Source organism: Sapajus apella, unplaced genomic scaffold (assembly GCF_009761245.1).
Source record: "Sapajus apella isolate SASKATOON/1434 unplaced genomic scaffold, GSC_monkey_1.0 scaffold49, whole genome shotgun sequence".
NCBI classification, from domain to species: domain Eukaryota; kingdom Metazoa; phylum Chordata; class Mammalia; order Primates; family Cebidae; genus Sapajus; species Sapajus apella.
Genome location: NW_022436989.1, coordinates 17935310 through 17957034, shown reverse-complemented (window position 1 = coordinate 17957034; position 21725 = coordinate 17935310).

Genomic DNA, 21725 nt, shown 5'->3' with positions numbered 1-21725 from the left:
GAGGGGGGTCGACTCTGCCTGGGGAGCATGTCAGGAAGGCTTCTGAGAAAGGCCTTGTGGGGGCAGCTGGAGCTGAATCTTGGAGTATCAAGAGGGGACAGCACACCCAAGTCAAGGAATGCAACCGGCAGGCACAGCAGCGGCTTTTGGGGCTGCGAACATGGAGGGACAGGCTTGGAGGGAAGCCGCGATTGTGATGGGCCTGGCATGCTTTGCTGAGGATTTTAATTTGATTCGGGAGACACTGAGAGGCAGAAAGCATGAGAGTAACTCAATCAGATCATTCTGATTCTTCCACGTGGAAGGCAGCCCTGTGAGGAAGGGGAGGGTCTGGCTGAGAGAGACAGGCAGGAAACTGGCAGGAACCCACATGAGCCGAGCTGTGCAAGGATCTGAGGAGGGCTGGACAGAGAGTTCTCCAGGAGCCTGCTCCCCACGCTGGGTGACTGACTGTATCCGGTGTGTGTGTTGGGGGCGGGGTGTGTCTAAGGTGACTGGGATTCTTACACTGCGGCTGTTGTATCACCAGCAGCAAGGATGATGGCGCAGGAGACACTCAAGGTCATTGTGAGGGGCACAAACCCATGAAGAAAGTAGCTCATTTTTGAGAGTACCATGTGCTGCAGTATCATTCAATATGACTTTTTTTTTTTTTTTTTTAACCAAGACAGGATCTCTCTGTCACCCAGGCTGGAGTGTAGTGGTACCATCGGAGCTCACTTCAGCCTCAACCCCCTGGGCTTAAGCAGTCCTGCCGCTTCCAGTCTCCCACGTAGCTAGGACTGTCTCAGCCAGGCTGCACTTGAGCAGTGAGGGTTAGGCATAGGCCACCACATCCAGCTAATTTTTAAATTTTTTTGTAGAGACAGGATCTTGCTGTATTGCCCAGGCTCAATATAATCTTTCTATGGGACATTTGTTTAGTAAACTTTCTCTGCTTCTCTCTCTCTCTCTCTCTGTCTCTTTCTCTCTCTCTCTCATTTTGCTTTTAACCCTGGAGGCCTAGGATTGAGTTGCTGATCTTCCTGTTTTTGGCCTGATGACACCCCTAAAAAGACTCAACTCTCATTTCCTGCTCCAGCACCCTCCTCCCATAGGCAGCTTGCTGCCACCTGATGTGGCTGCTCCCCTAGGTGGGCCCAACAATGGCTGCATTTCTAGTAGAGGGAGGTCTCCTTGCAACAGGAGATCATATGCATGCTCTCCAGGCTGAGCTCAGGAACGCAAACTCAGGTCAGCCTAACAGAGTGAGGCTGTCCCATAGGAAGCAACATTTAGAAAAGCATCATGCCAGACTGGATTCCAACTCTGCCGGGTGTAGATGGCTGGTCGGCAATGTCCCACAGCTGTCTTGGCTGCTGAGGCTTCACATTTCTCCTTAGCAACACAGCTGGGGCACCGCAAGGGGGTGGGGTGGGGAAGCAGAATTGCCGGGGAGTCACCTTCTGTGGGAGAAGTTGGAAGGGAGGGGAGATAAAACTGCAGCTGACTATATTCTAACCACAGTCCAGATGTTTAAATCCTTATGAAAACCAGGGGTTTAGATTTTGGGATAAAACCAAACCAAACTCCTAAATGTTCCAAGGAGGTGGTAAAGTGGTAAGAGGATAGTTCTGAAATCTACAGCTGCTTTTTGGTTTATGTGTCTGATTGAATATTTTTTTCTTGATAAAACTTAAGTGAGTACTTAGTATGTGCCAGGCACTGTGTTAAGAATGTGACCTCACTTTGGGAGGCTGAGGTGGGAGGATCGCTTGAGCCCAGGTGTTCAAGACTAGTTTGGGCTACATAGCAAGACCCTATCACTACAAAAAAATGAAAAAAATTAGCCAGGTGTGGTGGCACATACCTGTAGTCCTAGCTACTTCGGAGGCTGAGGGGAGAGGATTGCTTAAGCTTGGGAGGTGGAGGCTGAAGTGAACCGTGATTGCACCACTGCACTCCTGCCTGAGTTTAGGTTTTTCTCAGATTGAAAGACTGAGCTAAGAGAGTAATGATACTTATTTCCTGCCTGTTTTACTGTGGTGTGCGGGGAGGTGACGATAGTAGTGCATAGTGCCTGGGCCTCCTCAGATAGTTCCTAGAGATGGGATAATGGCCACATTGTCCTGAGCGAACCCAGGCAGGCTCTATGTTGATGCTGCAGATGCAAGCACAGGTCAAGTATTGCAGGGATGGGGGTCCCTGAGGTGGCCTGTAGGGGTGACATCCCTGATTGGAGCAGGCTGATGTACCAGCAGCCCCATCAAATGCCACTTCTGGGGCACTGCTAAGGAGGGTGCTGGAGGAAAAAGTGGCTCGGGGGTTAAGGAAGGAGGGCACAGAGTGGCATTGCCGGGAAAAGGCCAGAAAGGGTTTTGCTTCTCTTCTGCACCAGATGCATTTATTTTCAGAGATGGCTGGCTAGAGGCTTCCCCTTTCCATACTTATCCTCCTGAGACACCGACTAAAGCCACGTTGCTCACTTCTGCCATAGGGGAGTTTGCAGGGCAGGCCTAGAAAGGGGCAGTTGGAGGCAACCTCCTTTCATCTATCCTGATAATCACTTGCAAATTCCAATGGGCAATTAGAAAAAGCACCAAGATTACAAGAGTGCTAACTTTTCCAGCATTTCCTTGGTAAAAGCTCCCTGTGATTTCATGGGGAAGGGGTGGGACAAGCAGTGGCTGCACGGATCCCACCCAGCCGCTGCACCAGGCTGTGCCAGGAACCAGGGGAAATCACTGCATGCTAGTAAAACACACTCCTGTTTCAAATGTTTTCCAGCCAGCTGTCCTGGGGCCTCCGGTGTGAACTGCACCCGAAGCACAGGCTGAAGCAGGCTCCAGTTTTACCCTCTGACCCTGCTTCCTGCCTCTGCTTATCACCTGCCCTGGGTTCAGAGTTTGGGATGCTGCAGCTCTGGGACTCTTCACTTTCAACAGCTCCCTGTGGCCCATGCCGGCCACCCGCTTTAGCATTGGTGTCCTTTAATGAAAAGGAGATGGGACTCTGACTTTGCAGTAAAAACCACACACTCCCTTGTCAACGTGCACCCTCTCTCACCCAAACTATTCTTGAAGAAGTACTTTACCAAGGGGTTGGGGGGAAGAACAGGAGAGGATGAAGAGTAGAGGAGAGCAGGACTCTTCCTCTTCCACAAAAGGAAACCTGTGAAAACATCTGGGACCCCAGGCTACTGCTCAGTAGAGTCCTTGAGGTGTTTATATTTGCCCAGTACTGGACTCATGACAGATTATTTTGCCTGCAGGGTCTTAACAACATTTTGTAGGTGGTCTTGTAAAGGAAAGCAAATATTTAAGGCTTTTCTCCTTCCCTCTCCGTAATTGTTTATGTGGGGAGAGAGGTACCAGTTGCTCCTAATAAGAGCAGGCCACAGCCCCAGGCAGCCGTGCAGCGCATGCTCTGTGTGAGCAGCTCTGGCCTGCTGTGGTGACTGCCCCCTGGGAGGAGGCCCCCAGTTAAGTGGGGAAAATACATCTGAAAATGTTGAAGTGGATTGCTTCCACGGTCAGGGCATTTGGGAGAAACGTCTATGAAATCGGTATAGCCCAGATGTCTTTATATGCACACGCTTAGCAAATCAGGATTTAACAGATGGCATGAATATATACACTTTGCATATCTAAAGATGCTTATATGATTAAATGTAAGTGATTTTGAATATGTGTATCATCCACATTTTGCAAAAGAAAAGCCGACCAATTATATGGTCCACGTTATGGTTTACATATGTGGCCATCATTATAAATTATGTCTATTGAGCACTTACAGGGAGTTGAATTAGTTACTGCACAAAGCATATAGCCCTCTTTAGGAATTTACGATCCAGGGAAAACAGCGTTGCCTGCAAAGGAATTAAAGACTGTATCATCTGTAATGACAATTGAGATTTGTATATGGTTTTACAAGGTACAAAGTACCTTCACAAACATGTATGATCTTCACAGAAGCCTGAGAAGGCTACGTGTCTCAGGAGAGGTCATGCAGTTATTAAGAGCTAGGCAGATTCATTATCAGGTTTTGGTCAGTTCTCTCCTGCCCCCAGTGCTGGTATCTGCAGCCCCAGTCCAGCCTGAGGACTGGGCGGGCGTCAGGGGCCTCCACTGGGAATCAGGATGCAGAGGCCACGCTGTGATTATGTGATGGGCTCACTGTGATTTCTGTGGTGTAGACAGTGGTGAGCGTGGGGTCGGGCCCTCAAGAGCTGCGGCGTGGATGGGCGAGGTTATGCTGCAGCCATGCCTGGCTACCTTCAGGCCAAGTTTCCTTGGGGAATAGGGCCAGGGATTTGCAACAGCCAGAGTCCCTCCAAGGATGTGATTTCTGCAGGCAGAGTGCTGCTTGGATGATTCCTCGTCCAGAGTTATGCCCACCAGGTGGATGTGGTGGAGAACACACCAGAGGGCTGGGTGGACAGTGTCAGCAGAGAGACTCAGAGCAGCAGATGCTGAGCAGGCGCAATGGGCCAGGCTCAATGCCAGGAAGCCGAAGTCACTTCACCTCCCGTCTTTCATCAAACCTTTTACCACCCTCTTCCACCGGTGAGGAGACAGAGCTCAGACAAGCTGAAAACATGTCCCAGCTCACAAGATCTGGTAAGTCAGAGCCAGATTCCCAGCCACCGGATTCCTCTGAAGCCTGAGTTCCTACTCACTCCGCTGGCTGTCTCCTGAGGACTGTGGGCACATGAGGCCAGAGATCTCAGAATTCAGCTGCACTGGAATCCCCCGCAGGGCTGGCTGAAACCCAGATTGCCTGCCCCCTTGCCGACTCCATAGGGTCCAGTGGGCCTGAGAATCTGCATTTCTAACTAGTGTTCAGGTGCTGCTGCTGCTGGTGGTGCTGGTAGTGGGTATCCACTTTAGAGACCACTGCTTGAGGCTGGGAGACTGGCCGGGGCAGGGGACACTGAGGTCTGGTTCTGATTCCCCTGGGAACTGAGTGAGCTCCCCTGAGCCTGCTGGTTATCTTAGCATTCCCATTCTGCCTGTTCACGTCTCGGGGTGCATGGGGTGGGAAGAGGCCTTTTTTCAGAGTGCATGTTGCCCAGCCACAGGAGCTATGTCTTTTCGTTTATTTGTTTGTTTTGGAGACAGGGTCTCACTCCGTCTTCCAGGTTAGAGTGCAGTGGCACAATCACGTCTCCCTGCAGCCTCAACTTCCAGAGCTCAAGCTATCCCCCCATCGCATCCTCTCACGTAGCTGGGACTATAGGCACAAGCCACCATACCCAGCTACTTTTTAAATTTTTTGTACAGTTGAGGACTCACTTTGTTGCTGAGGCTGGTCTAGAACTCCTGGGATCAAGTGATCCTCCCACCTCGGTCTCCCAAAGTGATGGGACTACACGCGTGAGCCATTGTGCCTGACCAGGAGCTATGACCTAAGCTTCTCCTTGTTAACCAGTGCCAGGCACACAGTGACTGCTCAGTGAATAGTCAGCATCTCGCTGGCTTGCCTGACACCCGAGGGGCCTTAGACCCCTCAGTCATGAGCCCCGGCTGCCATCTGGCATGGATGCTGCCCGTGTTGTGGGGCCAGGATGTCTCCATTCTTGACACAGAGCTCCTCTATTTAGGTTACAATTCTCTTTCTGGGGTTTTAGAACTCCATCTATATTCAATAAAATTCACATGATCATTCAGCTAGGACTACCCCCAGGCCTGCCTTCTTGCTGAGTTCTGGGCCCCATTTCTCCCAGTGGGAGCAGGGATTGGTCAGCACCAGCAGCCATTCCTGAGTGAGGGCATCACAGGCTTTGCTGCTCTGTGGGGTGTAGCCTCACCCCGTGGGTCTGGAGCAGGGCACCAGTGCCAGTCCTGGGTTTCTGTGCCGGGAAAGACACTTTTGACAGCATCAACTCTGTGGGTGAATTTGGAGGACAAAAGCATGTTTTTAAATTTTTCATCAAAACTGATGAATTTTATAGATTATAAGTAAAATTTGCATAACTTTTTAAGATAGAAATTTAGATGTGAAGGAAATGTGCTTTTAAATGGGACCAGTCTCCTTGGGGTAACACCATTGCTCCTCTGAGCCTGCAGGGTCATCTCTGTGGAGAAGTTTGAAAGTTAGTGATGAAGAATAAGCAAAGCAATGAAGCTGCTAGCAGTGACTATCTTACTATCTTAATATTGAGCCTTTATGTAAATATTGGCTGCAGATATTATGGAAGAGAAGTAAGTTCACAGGGAGCAAAAGTTGTGTGTGATGGACAGTGGTCCTAGAGCTACCGGGTGGGCGGACAGTGGGTCTGCCCTGGACAATTGGTGTCACTAGCCTGCAGCCATCAACATCAAGAAGTCAACCCTTGTTCACAGCCTCAGTGTTCTTAAGAGTCTGTGTTGCCAAAGGAGGTCTCAGTGACCCTTCTATCCCAACTGCCCTTTTTGCAGCATCACTTTGCCAGCTGGTCTGTGACTTGCTTTGGCCAATAAGATACAGCAGAAATTCTCCCTTAAGTTGTAGCTTCTATTCTTTCTCTGTCTTGGGAGCCAGCTGTCTTGTTTAGAAGTTCAGACTAAGCTGCTTGTTGGTGAGGTTGTACAGACAAAGGTCAGAGTGCAGGAAGCTTAAGGCACTGGGCGGCAGCCAGCATCATGCCTAGATGACTGCGTGTGGCCAGCTCAGTCACCCGGTGACCCCTGTGGAGAAGAGATGGATCGTTCTGCATAGCTTTGCCCAAATTCCTGAGCCTCAGAATCAATAGGAACAACACAGTGGTGTTTGAAGCCACTATGCTTTGGGATGGTTTGTTATGCAGCAATAGACAGCTGACATGGGCCATTGGCACAACCACATCAGCTCTGTTGAGTATTGTATAGGCACAGTACATTTAAAAATACTTATTATCTTCCTTAAGGTAATAGGTGAAGTCTTTAATGAGAATAATCGAGTAAATAAGTTTATTAAAATTAATAATGTCAAAGCTGGGTGTGCTGATTTATGCCTGTAATTCAAGTACTTTGGGAGGCCTAGGAAAGAGGTTTTCTTCAGCCAGAAGTTTGAGATCAGTCTGGGTAACTGAAACCCCATCTCTACAAAAGAAAAAAAAAGATTAGCTGGTTATCATGGCATGCACCTATAGTCCCAACCACATGGGAGGCTGAGCTGGGAGGATTTCTTGAACCCAGGAGTTTGAGGCTGCAGTGAGCTATGATCCTGTCACTGCATTACAGTTTGAGTGACAGAGCAAGACTCTGTCTCCATAATAATAATAATAATAATAATGCCACTATTGGCCAGAATATTAGCCTTGTGATTATTGGCCTTATTGGTCAAGTAAGGCCACCTTGAAGATAATTCCACTTCATAAAAGATACCATGCAATAGCCATAAGGCAGCAGATGGGTGAGTCTCGAAGCCTGGGTGCTTTAGGAGCAACTGGAGGAAAATGCTGTGTGAGGCGACACTGCAGGAGAAACGCTGCCAGTTCTTGGGTCCTGGGATAAAGGAGGGAGGCTTTCGTCAGAGCTGACCGCACATGGGGAACCTTTGAACATTTTCTCTTTCCCTTTCAGTGAAGCAGAGCCTGCCATCCCGGCCAGTGTTTGTGGATCTTTCCAGTTTAATGTTTTGTTTACCCCACTGCTGATTTTCCTGGGAGCACTAGTGTGTGTTTTAAATTACTTCTCTTTCCCCTTTAGACCAGAATTAGCCTGTTTTCCTTCTGAGTGCAAGATTCCGTGGCCCAGTGTTTCAGGGAAAAACTCTTAAACTGCTTTTCCTCTGCTCTCACACCACAACCAACAACACGGAAGACTTCCGTGCCCAAATGCTGGGGGCTTCTTCTCCACCAACAAGCAGGGGACACCAGCTGGGTGTCCCCCAATTCAATTCTAACACTACCTGGAGATAGCATAAAGTCCCACAGGTTGAGGCTCAGTCCCCAAGACTGCGACACTGCCAGACACCATGCAGTTGGATTGCTGAAATAATGAGCCTTTTTCCTGGGTCAAGGCATCTGGACCAAGAGACAAGAAAGTATTTCCAGCACTGAGCATTGACGGTTGTAGGTGTTCATTTAGAGAAAAAGAACTGAAGGAAACCTGGCTGGTCAGAAAACTCTGAAGCCACCAGATTTGTGGTTTTATTTTCTAAACTCCTTTTCCCCCAAAATCCCAAAGCATTTTACTTCTGTTGAGTCTATTTTAATGGAGAGGGAAAGTGAGAAGTCTAAACTTTCCCTTAATTGATTTTTGGCTGTTGTGTCTATGAGAGACATGAAAATACTGTTCTTTGCAGATTTATTTCTTTTCCTATTAGGGCAAAGATAAATTAGGATCTATTTATTTCTGTTTCCCTGGTGGTTTGATAACTATGAGCAGAGAGAGTATTGTGAGTGGGAGGTGAGTATGTTACAGAAACCATTAGCCATCATTGGCTGTATAACCATCCCCAATACTCTGGTGTACTGGGGCCTAAAGAGAAAGGCAAACTCCAAACACCAAAGAAAAGAATGTCACTCAAAGGTCAAATGGCCCAGGTGAGCCTGGAATGAAAGGAGCTGTCGTTTATGTCGCTAATGTACTAAAGCTCCCCAGGACTGGGAGTTCATATAATAGAGGGAGGAATGAAACAGTCCAACATAAAAAAAAAAAAAAATTGCTGGGAAGTCCTTTATTGCTGGGAAGTCCTTTTAATTCAAGCTGGGCCATTGTAGCAGGTTGTCAGAGACCCTCAAGGTCACAAAACCACACTTGAACTGAGAACCCACTTCCACTAACTGTGGGGTGCATGTGAGCGACTCAGCTCGCTCCGACTCTCTGGGGCCAGGTCTGCACAGGGGCTGGTAGGAGATCTCCTGATCTCCCTGGATCAGGAGAAAGATCTTTCTCAACAGCTGCCTCTCTTAGCCTCCCTTCTCCTCCTTATTACTCCTAGAAATGACCACAAACATTGCCTGTTTTGCAAGAGGGCTGCCCAGCTGCTTAATTTGCAAATAAGAAAGGATGAGTGGATTCTTTCTCATTTTGGAACTGGAGAAGGGGAAAGCAGGAGTTTGGCATTTTCAACAGGAGACGAGAACCTGTGGAGGCCACCCTAGAAATGGGCAGGTTCCACGGTGCCTGATGGGCCTTCTGATTCTTTATTGCTCAGTAACAAATCAGCTAAAACTCAGTGGCTTAAGAACACGGCGTTTAGGTTACTTGCAAATCTGCAGTTTGGGCAGAATTCAGTAGGACAGTTTCTTTGCCCCTGCTCCGTGGACAGAGGCTGAGAGTGACTGGTCCTGGGGCTGCAATCATCTGTGGGCTCGCCCGTGCAACATGACTGGGTTGTTGCTGGTGGATCCCACTTGGGCCATCAACCAGAACCATTAAAGGAACCACTCCCCATGGTTGCTGAGCCACCTTGTGATGGCTGGATTCCAGGAGACAGGAAAAAGCAGCCACCAGCTTCTTCAGGAAACATCCCCTTCTGCTGTATCAAGTGGCCAGGGAGCCTCAGAGAGCCAGGATGCAGGAGGGTCACATGCAGACACCCACTTTCAGTGAAAGGGCTGTGAGAGATATCGGGCCTTGTTTTATAGTGGTTGCAGTGGTTTCCCTTCCAGTTGTAGAATCACAGCATTTACCTCTTAGAAGTCATTGAGATCACTTACAATGAACATCCACACTTTGCAGGAACCTCGGTCTGCAGCATGCTGGTGAAAGTTAATGGTGGTCTGCCCTGGATTGGGAGATCATGTGATCATTACAGAGCCATCCTATAGCAAGGACCTGGAGGCATCAGGCGCATAGTAAGAACGTGAGAAAGGCCCTTCCTTTAGGCCCTTGAGCCCCTGGCTAGGTCCCTGGCAGGACTACTGGGAGCAGCCTCCATGTTTTCAGTGTCCTTCAGGATGGTCAGATGCAGAAAAGAAGCTGTTAGAAGTGTAGCCGCCAGCACCTGTGGGCCATGAGAGCCAGAACAGCCAGTCTTTGCACGTGAGCCAGTAGTCCATCTAAGTGGTGCTGCCTTAGGACTTTACTCAACTCTTTCAACTTGTTGCCATCATTATCAACAAAACCATCATCTTGACAGTATCTCTACACTTCTTAGCACCTACCACTTGACACTTTTGTTTCCTTTGTATGCCCGCAGAGGTGTGTATGTGACTCTGAAATCTGTTCCCCTCACTAGAAAGTAAGCTTCATGAGGACCAAGAGTTTGGGTGCTTTGCTCATTACTATTACCATAGTACCTGGAACAGTGACTGCACTCTGTAGATGTCCAATAAATGGTTTTAAGGGAATAAACGAATCATCATCATCACCATTGTCATAATCATCCTGCAGTGACTTTTTGTTTATTCCAACCAAATGTCTGTCTCTTTAATCTTTTTTTTTTCTTTTTAAGGAGGGAAGGAACGAGGGAAGGAGGAAAGGAAAGAAAGAAGGAAGGCTTGAATCTTATACCTTCTCTTAATCCTTGTTTTTCTGCTAAAAAGACAGAAATTGCTAAAATGTTTGATAAGCAGTTGGGGGTCTCTTTTCTTTTTTATTTGCTAAGCAAACAAGTAGTGAGACCCTTCCTTGGTTTTGGCCTTGATTGGAAGAAGTGTTGAATTAGTTGTGCTCTCTAAGTTTACTTTTAGTTCCAAAATATTATCATATAGACCATAGATAAATGCAGCTTCAGCTACCTATGCCAAAAATGTCCTGCATAAATTCTGATGACTTCATGAGTTTGTGTTAGTTATAAGGGTCTAAGAATGAGGAAAACTGTCATTTGGTTGGCCTTCAGTTTAGAATCACAACATAGCAGGGATGTATTTTTGTTAAAACCAATATCCTAGCATTGTGCTTCATCTGAAAATGAATCCACCAGTAAGTTTAAATTATGAGGAAAATGGAAGAAAAGAGAAATTCTATTTCTTATGAATTTATTTCCCTTTTTATTTTGTGAGACAGAGTTTTGCTCTGTTGCCCAGGCTGGAGTGCAGTGACATGATCTCAGCTCACTGCAACCTCCACCTTCTGGGTTCAAGCAGTTCTCCTGCCTCAATCTCCCAAGCAGCTGGGATTACAGGCACCTGCCTAATTTTTGTATTTTTAGTAGAGATGAGTTTTCGCCATGTTGGCCAGGCTGGTCTCAAACTCTTGACCTCAAGTGATCCACCTGCTTTGGCCTCCCAAAGTGCTGGGATTACAAGCATAAGCCACCACACCTGGCCTTATTTCTTATGAATGTAGTATTTAGGAAAGGAAGGAATCCTGCCTGGGACTCTCCCTTCTTTGGCTTCTCTGGGTTCTCATCACTCACTGAAAATTGTCTATGTTGTCTCAGAAGCCTCCTGCCTTCCCATCCCCTTCCAAGCACCCATCACATAGCACCACACCTGAGAGGTGATAATACAGTCTCTAGTCCCTTTGCCACTGGAGGAAAACTGAAGACCTACCACAGAATACCGTTTGCCCTCATTCTTAGGCTGTTAGGAGGCCTGGGAGTTGTGGCTGGTCAGTTTTAAGCTTCTCTCAAGGCCCTGTTCAGTTTGCCTGCTTCCTGAAGCTGATCCTTATTCCCAGGCATGGTGACATCACATCCACCCAGTTCCTTTAGCTCTGATTTTCTACACTTTTATTAATTTATTTAGTTTTGCATCTAAGGCTATTATCTTTTAATCTTCATCATCATCTTATACTCATGACTAGAATCTCTCCATCTAGAATTCAAACTGCAGGTTTGAGAGGGATTAAAAAATAGCAAAAGAAATTATCAGCAGAGAAAACAGACAACTTATAGAATGAGAGAAAAGATTTGCAAACTATTCATCTGGCAAAGGTCTAATTTCCAGAACCTATAAGGAACTCATACAAATTTATTTAAAAAAAGACAAATAATCTCATGAAAAAGTAGGCAAGGGACATGAACAGAACTTTTCAAAAGAAGACATACATATGGAAAAAAAAACTCAATACCACTGATCACTAGAAAAATGCAAATCAAAACCACAATGAGATACCATCTCACACCAGTCAGAATGGCTACTATAAAAAGTCAAAAAATAAAAGATGCTGGCAAGGTTGTGAAGAAAAAGGAACATTTATACACTGTTGGTGGGAGTATAAATTAGTTCAACCATGGTGAAAAGCAGTGTGGGAATTCCTCAAAAAGCTCAGAACAGAACTACCATTGAACCCAGCGATCCCATCCTGGTATACACCCAAAGGAATAGAACAAATTCTACCATAAAGACACATACATGTGAATGTTCATTGCAGCACTGTTCACAATAGTAAAGACATGGAATCAACCTAAATGTCCATCCAGATTGGATAAAGAAAAATGTGGTATATACATAGTATGGAAAACTATGCAGTCATAGAAAAGAATGACTTTTGTGGGAAAGTCATCCATGTTCCCACAAAAGCCGACAACCACGGCTTTTGTGGGAACATGGATGGAGCCGGCGGCCGTTATCCTTAGCAAACAAATACAAGAACAGAAAACCAAATACCTCATGTTCTCCCTGATAAGTGGGAGCTAAATGATGAGAACTCATGGACACAAGAATAACAGACACTGGGTCTACTTGAGGGTGGAGAGTGGGAGGAGGGAGAGGATCAGAAAAAATGACTATTGGGTACTAGGCTTAGTACCTGGGTGATGAAATACTCTGTACAACAAACCCCTGTAACAAACCTGTATAACAAACCTGCACATGTACTCATGACCTATATAACAAACCTGCACATGTATTCATGAACCTAAAATACAAGTTAAAAAAAATTTTTTTAATGAAACCTCTTTACTACCCACAATATTTAACACTTACTTCTGGTCACCAAATATGTGGGGGGGGGGGTTTCCCACACCAAGCAGTTCTCCAGTTCTCTGTGGACTTCAACTGGATATCCTACCATTCGATTCAATGCCAAATGCTGTCTATACCTGGAATTAATGCAGACCCTACAGGTCACGGGCTCAGTTCCACAAAGCTGCCCAACCCCACCACTCCTGACACTAGCCACAAGTCCAGTTGACAGCCGGGCTTCTGACCAACCAGCTCTAATTTGGAGGTTCCCATGACCTCTTCCCCAGGTTCAATAATTTGCTAGCACAGCTCATAGAAAACAATTTACTTACTAAATCACAAGTTTATTATAAAGACTACAACTCAGGAACAGCCAGATAGATTAGCTGCATAGGGCAAGGTATGGGGGAGGGGTGCAATGCTTTCATGCCTCCTCTGGGCATGCTACTCTCCCAGCTTGTGAATGTGTTTATCTCCTGGAAACTCTGTGAACCTCATTCTTTTGGGTCTTTATGGAAATTTTACTATGTAGGCACAACTGATTACATCATTGGCCATGGTGATTAGCTCAATCTCTGGCCCCTCTCCCCTCCCCAAAAGGTAGGGGTAGGGGTGAAAGCTCCAACCCTCTAAGTACATGATTGGGTCTTCTGGCAACTGGTCCCCCATCCTTAGGGCTTTTCAAAAATCACCTCATGAACAGAAACAGATATGATTGGAAGGGACTTGTTATGAATAACAAAAGGTGTTTCTTTCAACTTTATTGCTCTTATCTCTTAGGAAATTCCAAAAGTTTTAGAAGCTCTACACCAGGAACTGGGATGAAGACCAAATATATTTCTCATTATAAATCACAATATCACAAAGCATTTTAAAATGTACTGTATTGGTAGGGAATTTGAGGTAGAGTAAGTTCAATAGGTTATGAGATGATGACCATTGGACAGATAGTTTACTACTCACAGTTCCAAGAGGAAAGAGCATGCCATGAATGGGCTGGGGGCACCGAGGAAGATTGGTAAAGAGGCAGCAGGAGTGAGGGAAAAACAAGGGCAAGAATCCTTAGTGTGGTTTCCATGGGAAGTCATGGGTGACACAGTGCAAGCAGGCTTAAGAATGGCTAGTTTGAATAATTTTAGTGGACTCTGGGGCAGAAGATCTGTCCCTAATTGTCTGATACCTGGCTCCGAGGTGATTAAGACAGGTGGTATGGTCCAGTGTGTGAGACTCCAATAAAGAAGGCAGTGTGGGTGTGGGCTCTGGATTGGTTGGTTTGTTATGAAAGGTGTGCTCACAGATAAGTTGTTTATTATCCCTAGGAATTGAGTAACTTGACAGGGGCAGTCCCTCCATGGTCAGCAAGACCCCAGATATCACAGCATCAGAATACAGAAAACAAGACATGGTTAATACGGCAGGTGACTAGGAAGCACAGTTTATGTTTGATCTCTAGTGTCTGGTCTTAGCAGTCTACTTAAATATTGTGGAGTCAGTGTTTCTCAGAATGGGGCCTACAGAGCATTTATATCAGACTCAGTTGATGAGCTTATTAAACATGCAGATCCCTGGGCCCTGCCCTAGACGTGACATCTCAGCATCTCTGGAGATGGTAGGTTCCGGCAATTGGTATATTGGGAAGTTCCCTGTGTGAGTTCTGTGTCCACTCTGGCTTGAGAACTGCTGTAGTGTCTTACCGATCTCTTCTCCTCGTTGGCCCATTAGTCAGTTCTGAGTTCAGAGGAGGGCTCAGTTGAGCTCCCAGGAACTTGAGCAACTTTCCCAAATGGAAAGCACCAGTCTCCACACCTCTGGCTCAGTTGGAGAGAATTACTTGTGGAACTGTCAGGGGCTTCCTGGAGCACTAAGGCAGAAACAACTTTCCTGTCTTAATGAAGGCAGGTCAGGGAGTGGGTGATGGGGAAAGAGAACTCTAGTCTGGGCTGCACATGGAGCTGTAGAAAAGCAAGACACGAAAGTAACATAATGATAAGTTACGCCCTAACAGCTACTCATTGGGTTCAAAAAGGCCAATGAAGATTTTTTATTTTTATTTTCATTTGTTCAATTATGTTTGGAGAAATGTTATGTGAGAGAAATATCAGTAAGAACCTATAGTCCCAAAAGCAGAGCTCTGGTGACCCACCTAGACTTTGTCAAGAGCTGGGGGCAAGGCGAGCAGCCAAATGGTCAGAGAAGTTAGGGCTGAAGGGCAGCAGGGGTCACAGGAGGTGCACACAAACTGCTGTGACCCGGGTGTATAGCTGGGGCCAATAGGCAGTCCAGATAGGACCACTGGAGTAAGGAGTTGGGTACCTGGAGTAATTCCTTGGAAGAGTTTGCTCTGTTTGTTTTGGCAATCTTTTCCAAGGCTGAATTGGCTACCTCCAAGGCTGGACCTACTGTTATCTCCTTTAAAGGTTCCGAAGGGACTTCGATGGAGGAATTCTGTGCTCTAAGCTCTGTTCCTTTCTGCAGAATTCTCTGGCCCTCCTGGAGCTTCTGTGAGTTACCCTCTAATCTTTGATAAGTCCCTGTAACTTGATTAGCTCTAGTGGGTTCTGCTGTCTACAACAAAGAACCCAGCCTGCTACCCATCCAATGAGCTGGCTACTGGGATTATTAAGCAGATTCCAAACTATGTGAGACCCATCCACATGCCTCTTTCATCATGACTTTGAACACAGCTCCTGCTCTCTCCATGCCTTGATTTTTCCCCTTCACTGCCCTCAAGGAGGGACCTACACTAGTTTTAAAGAGCCCTACCCAGTGCTCTGGACTAGAAGTTGCTAGGAAAATTTAAAGTTTTGAATGTCGAGTAGTGAAGACAACAGGACTCGATCTTTATGCTCCTTGTAATCTCCCTCTCAAAGCAGTCTTCCTAATTGCTTTGAATTCCTGTCCTTTGTTGTGTTGGCCTGGGTGTATCTAATTTTCTAGAGGCGTAGGTCACTGCTGCCCAGACCCACCATTCATGTGCAAATGATGGGCTGGAGGTGTCAAAGACATCTGTGTCTACAAGAATAAACTTAGAAAACAATAGAGGAGAAAAGTCTCTGCCACCATAAGCCCACAGCAGTCCCACTGGGGACCCTCAGTAACATACCATATGCCAGCCCTACCAGCTCTCTGTAGTCTTAACCTCAAATTTTAATATTAAAATCAGCAGCTCAACTTATTTAAAACTTGAGAAGTCTGTGCTTTTTCTAGTTCTGTTAAAAGCGAATGAGCATTTTCCTTGTAGTCTTGTTTAGACAGCAGTATAAATGGATCTGTCAGTTGGATGGCACAAAACACACAGCCTGTTTCTCCCTAGATGATGATAACGATGTTGAGAATGATAATGAGGATTGATGGCCGTGGAGTTGCCTCATCTTGGCTCCTCCTTCCCAGGGTTGCTAGGGGTTTGCAGAGGAACCTTTCTTCTCCTTAGTGAGGGAGGAGCTGGGCTGGGTAGATATTAGGGAGACAGGATTTGAGCTCTTCAAGGAGGGCTGCTTCTTCTCTTTGGAACACCACCCAGGAAAATCTGGAATTGGTGACGCCAACAAAGAAATCTCTACTCCGTTCACATTCTCAGGGATTCGGGTGAACCCACCACTTGCATCAGGGCTGCCAAGGAGGATCCAGGGCTGGTGACACAGAAAAACCAGGTTCTGATTTGGGCATCATGTCCAGGCCTCGGAGTCCTGAGCTGCACATCACCTTAGCTGCAGTCTTCCTCCATTGTAAGGTGTTTTTCTCCATCATGCCCCACTGTGGCACCTGCCAAAGTCACAGGAAAAGAGGCTATGGAAATGCTAACCAATGATAGGAATGTTGCATATTTTAAGCCTTTTTAAGAAATGTGGTTTAATATTGCCCCATTAAAAACTGAAACTAAGAGGTGATGGGTGACTCAAGGTGACGTGGGTGGCCAGGCAGAAGGAGATCCCTGTTTCTTTTAGAAAATGCTCCCAGCACTAGCGCTAGCCCTGATGGCTGACCAAGAAGTTGCCTTCTCCCTGAATCTGCTTTGCCTGCCTGTGTCCCTGAACTCCTTTCCCCTCAGAACTTCTCCAGCGTGTGTAGCCTGTAACTCATCCCTGATCTTTGGCCAGCACTGCCTTGCATGATGGCTCCCTTTTTTTACCTGGGACCCTCAGAAAGGCCTCTGAGGGACATCTAACTGCTGTTTTCCCAAAACAGTGTCCTCTGTCAGCAGGAAGGAGTTAAGGCTGGTCTTCAGCTCTATTTTTATGGCAGTTAGCTACAGGAGGCAGCCAAATGCCTAGGCAGATAGGAGAAAGTCCCCAGTGAACCTCTACCTTCAAGCCAGAAAAACAACCTGAAGGCTGAAAGACTAGACTGCTGGTCCCAGATGAAACTGGTAACCCAGAGTGAGAACTTCTATTCCTGTTTGCCCACCCTTTCCTGATCAATTCTTTCTGAATAATACCTTTTAACCAATCAAATGTTACCTTCTCCAATACTACCTATGGCCTGCCCCTCCCCTATTCTAAGCCCCAGGCTCAGTCACATTAGGGGAGACTTTCCTGCCTTCAGGTAGGGGGCCACCCCCATGTCCCCTCTCCACTGAAAGCTGTTTCATTACTTAATAAAACTCCCCACCTTACTCACTCTGGGTATTGGTGTATCCTCATTCTTCTTGGGCATGGAACAAGAACTTGGGAACGGGTGCGCAAGCCAGACTTGGCCTGGGTGGGTTGAGTGGGAGGGCTGTCTCCTGCAGCAGGTAGCATGGCTGAGTGAGGCCTGGGCAGAGTGTCCCTGGCCAGAGATTCCCAGCTTGCAGAGTGACTGAGAAGAAAATCTTGCATCAGCAATTCATGCGAGTATTCTCTCTGTCCTTCAATTAAACCATCAACCATGCAAAGGACATGCAATACTTTGTCCCTCAGTATATGCTTGCTGTTGCTCGTGATCAGGCTCTGAGAGTAATCTTGAAGGTCACATAGTACCTACCTTAAGAGATTGTCCTACTTCCTAAAAGAATGTTCTCTATCACAATGCCTGGTCCTGACCTGGAGTGCCCATCAGATGGGAGAGGCTGGGGAGGGGAGAGTCATCTCAATGCAGCTCCAGCCCTGTGGCTAGGACATTCTGCAGAGTTCTCTGGGACCCTTCACGTTGGTATCTGGACCCTTCACAGCAACTATGAGAGGCAGGTTCTGGCTATTTACTTTGTTCTGGGCTCTAAGGAAAACTCCTGGAATTTTGCTTTCCTGGAGTTAAGGGCTATGACTCTACTGGATCCCGTTCCTATTGCTGGTGCATCCCCACAGGACCTACCTCAACCTATGCCCCAGGAAAAATCATTGTTCTGGCGCTTTCCCCTTTTTCTGACAAAGTATTATCTCTAAAGCTGAAGGGATTTGCAAAGTTGAAGAAAAGCAGTGTGTGGTATTGTATTTACAAAGGATAGACAAAGTGACTGCAAAACAGAATAAGCCTACCTCATCTGTCAGGCATTCAGAATGCAATTTCAAAGAGGGAGAGGGAAATGAGTACTCTGAACCCAATTTGACCTACTCTTCCCTAAAAATCACGGAATGCCATCCACACTCCTTTAATTAACTGTTGTTTCATAAGAATGTATGAGTATGGAGGGTATATTTTATTCCCATTTTGAAAAAAGAACAATTTGCTGTTCTTAAGAAAATTTTTTAGACCCTGGATACAGTCTGTATTTGGCTCATTTCTTTGTTTTTGTAGAAACGGCGTCTTCACTACACTGCCCAGTCTGGTCTTGAACGCCTGGCCTCAAGCACAGTCTTTGGGGAAATTGTCTTAGTTAGAAAACATCATTTGCTCATTTATTTATTTAGTATTTTATGGAACTACTTTATTCAGAAAATAGAACTAGTTCTGTGAATGATATAAAACTGAATAGTAATTTCTCCCTTTAAAATATTAAATTTGATTGGGGGAAGCAGACCACATGTATCAATGTTAACATTAGAAATTATAAATAAAATACTGGTTGGCAATAGTGGCTCACACCTGTAATCCCAGCAGTTTGGGAAGCCGAGGCAGGTGGATCACCTGAGGTCAGGAGTTTGAGACCAGCCTGGCCTCAAACTCACCTTTAGTAGAGATGGTGAAATCACATCTCTACTAAAAATACAAAAATTAGCTGGGCATGGTGCTGGGCACCTATAATCCCAGTTCCTCGGAAGGGTGAAGCAGGAGAATCACTTGAACCCAGGAGGCGGAGATTGCAGTGAGCCGACATCATGTCATTGCACTCTAGCCTGGGTGACAAGAGCGAAACTCTGTTTAAAAAAAAAAAAGAAAAGAAATTATAAATACTGTGAAACCATGAAGGAAAATGCTTATGGGTGGGTAGGCATGCAAGTTCTGTGGAAAGGTGCTTCGGAGCTGGGCACGAGAGGAAAGGTAAGGTGTCAGCAGACAGAGCTTGGTGTCCCAGCAAGGCTGTGCGCAAAGGCACAAGGGTGGGAAGGCTGGAGTCTGGGTGGTGAAAAGGCCGAGTGGAGTGCAGGATGTGGGGAGGACTGGGAGATGAGCTCAGTGTTTCCTCATGTTTGGAATCAGATTATGCAACTCTGGCAGAATATCAGAATATCACAGAAGCAATGCTGTGTTCTTCTCGTTGTATCATATCAGGTAGCACAGGATTTCTATTTGTCTCATTACTGATGGAATTTATGTTAGTCATTTGATTAATGATCTCTGTTAAGTTTCTCCACTGTAAAATTATTTTTAACAGAATGACAATTAAAACACAACATATCAAAATTTGTGGGAAGCAGTTAGAGCTTATAGCTTTAGATGCTTCTATTTGAAAATAAGAAGTTCTAAGCTGAGTGTGGTGCCTCATACCTGTAATCCCAGGATTTTAGGAGGTCTGGATAAATCACTTGAGCTTGGGAGTTTGAGACCACCTCAGACAACAAAGTGATACCCTGTCTCTACAAAAAAAAAAAAACAATGAAAACTAAAATTAAAAAATAAAAAGGCAAGATTCTAAATCAATAAGTTTAAGAAGCAAAAAAGGGGCTCCAATCATATCCAAAGTAAGTAGAAGAAAGTAATAAGAAATCAATAAAATAGAAAAAGACAAAATAATCAATGAAACCAATTATTGGCTCTTAGAAATGATTTAAAACTGATAAACTTGGCCAGGTGTGGTGGCTCAAACCTGTAATCCTAGCATTTTGGGAAACTGAGGCAGGAAGATTACTTGACACAAGAGTTCGAGATCAGAATGGGCAACACAGTGAGACCCCATCTCTGAAAAAAAAAAAAAAAAAAAAAATATATATATAAATTAATATATATATATAAATATAGTGGTATACCTGGGCATGGTGGCCCACACCTGTAGTTCCAGCTACTCAGGAGGCTAAAGTGGGAGGATTGCTTGAGACCAGGAGGTTAAGACTACAGTGAGCTGAGCTCATACCACACACGTCAGCCTGTGCAGAGTGAGACCCTATCTCAAAAAATAAAAATAAAAAATTGATAAACATATAGTTAGACTGATAAGAAAAAAAGAGAAGACGTTAAAAGTATCAAGAATGAAAAAAGCCACATCACAACTGATCCAACAGATAGATGCAAAAAGGGTAGTAAGAATATTATGAACAATTTCATGCCAATAAATTCAAAACCTTAAAATAAATTCCTTGAAAGACACATATTACCAAAATTGACAAAAGAAGAAACTGAGATTCTTAACAACCATATCTAAATTAAAGAGATTTAATTGAGAATTAAATTCCCATAAGAAAACTCCAGACCCAGATGGTTTAGTGTTGAATTTTATCAGACATTTAAGAAAGAAGTAATACCAAGCCTACACAAAATTATTTTCTAGAAACAAAGAAGGAAAGAACATTGCCACCTCAGCATCATCTTGATATCAAAACTTGACAAGGACATTACAAGAATAGAATACGATAAGCCATTTCATCTCACGAGGAAATGTAAAAATCCTTACCAACATATTAGTACCACATTATGCAAAAGACCACTTAAATAGATAGAGAAACTGCATCTGAAAAGACTCACACTTTTGGAAATTTCTTCTGAATGCCTAACAAGTCTCTCCTCCTTCTCTGGTAGGAGCTCAACTGTGTGAGCCTGATGTGAGTGCTTGTAGCTCTCTGCTCTGCTCATGGAGTTCTTTCATACTTGCTCTGATGAGTATTCATTGACAAGCTCAAGAGATCCACATACAGATTGGCGGGCTCTTTCTGCCATAGTTCTCCTTATCTTCTTACTCTGCCTCCTCAACTAAGAGCTGGCCCAAATGTCTTCCTATTCTGATCTCTTAATTCAGCAAAGCCACCATCTCTGCTTGGACCCCTCCCATAAGCTGTGGATAGAAAATGCCCTCAGGCAGAAAGCTGGGGGGACTCTGGGTCCTGCCTCTCTCAGGGACCCACAGTCCTCTTGCCTGTTGTCCAATGTCTGAAAATAGTGTTTCATATATTTTGCTCAGATTTCTATTTACTCCAACATGGATTTCAGAAGTGAGATTCTTGGCAAGGAATTTTGAAGGTAGAATCACAATAACAGTTGAGAAAGGAGTACTTGGTAATTGGTTCTTTGAGAATACATAAAGGAAGAGAGAGATCAAAGAGAGTGTCAAGCATTTGAGTTGGACGCCTGATAGAGAATGGTGGGCAGTGGCTGGGGGACACACAGGAAATGCTCAAAAGGTTGAAGAGGCAGGGCTCTGACTTGATGGGCATATGGTGGTCAGAAGAGGTCCACTTGATGGAGTCCACAGCTGTGGGAGGAGAAGCTGTTGTAGTGGATGAAATATGCCAGGAGACAGGAGCGAGAGGGGAAAAGAAAAAAGAGAGCTAAGGACAGTTTCTTGTAAATGACTTAGGTTGTATTATGAGTAAGAGCCAGCAAAGAAGGCAGAGAACAGAATATAATCAGAGGAGTTATTTCAAAATAACTAGAAGAGAAGATCTGAAATGTTCCCAACACAAAGAAATGATAGATG